The following is a 1082-nucleotide window of genomic DNA, read 5'->3' as shown; positions in this document are numbered from 1 at the left end:
AACAGCAAATAATCCAACACAGAACTGAAAGAAAAAACAAAGTACCCACAACCAGAGACAGTTTGATACTAACTAGTAAAGGTCTCATTTCACCAAAGAACACCTATAATGCCTAGAAGGACTAGAAGTCCCCTGGTCTACCAAACTAGAAAGAGGAGAGGGCCAGGGGCCTCAGCCTTGCCCCCTGACACCCACAACTAGTCCCAAGGGTGGGGACTGAGGGTCTCAGCCACACCCCCCAACACATGCAGTCAGCCCAGTGATGACTTACTGAGTCACTGCAGGAAGTGCCCCGGGCTCTCCTGAACCAGGGTGGTGGGGGGGCTAAGGGCATTGACCACGCTCTCCAATACCCATAACCAGCCCAGTGACAACCACCGAGCTGCAGCAAGAAGGACCCCAGGTTCCTGAGCTGGGGTGGTCGGGGGCAAGGGCTTTTGCCACACACCTCTGACATCTGCGCCCAGCCCAGCAATGACCAAGGCACTGCTGGAAGCCCCTGGTCTCCTCTGTGGGCATGACAGGGGTGCCACAGGCCTCAATCCCACCCCTCTTCCTTCCTCTTCCTTCCTCTTCCTTCCATCCCATTTCCTTCCACCCCATTTCCTTCCACTTTCCACTCTCCCCCTCCCTCCCAACTGCTCTGCAACATCATAGAATGTAAAAAAACAAAACAAAACAAAACGAAAAATAAACAAATGAATTTCTACACGTATTTCGGAAGGGCATTGAGGCCGCAGCAGCAGATGAATGATCCCTGTTTTGAGGAGGAGGAGGAGGAAGCTCACCAAGGTGAGTGTCTTTCCGGTGGCCTTGGGTACAGTGTATGGTGGGATGGGGACCCTGAGGAGAGCTGGGGGGCTGTGTTTTTCCCTTGAAAGTACTGCAGGGTAAGAAACAAGAAAAAAAGACCACACAGCACTCCAATCGCTGATAATTCCACCTCTCTTGTAAACACTACATAGCTGACTGATTTGTAATATTCTCCCCCTCTGTTGACTACGTGTACTCCAGTGCTGTTTACGGTTTTCAGTGTTCATGTCCTGCTTTTTCCTAGATGTCAGTTTCCCTCAAGGCAGACA

This window comes from Galeopterus variegatus, unplaced genomic scaffold, assembly GCF_000696425.1.
Source record: "Galeopterus variegatus unplaced genomic scaffold, G_variegatus-3.0.2 Scaffold1645, whole genome shotgun sequence".
Classification (NCBI taxonomy): domain Eukaryota; kingdom Metazoa; phylum Chordata; class Mammalia; order Dermoptera; family Cynocephalidae; genus Galeopterus; species Galeopterus variegatus.
Note: the sequence above shows the minus strand (reverse complement) of the source record.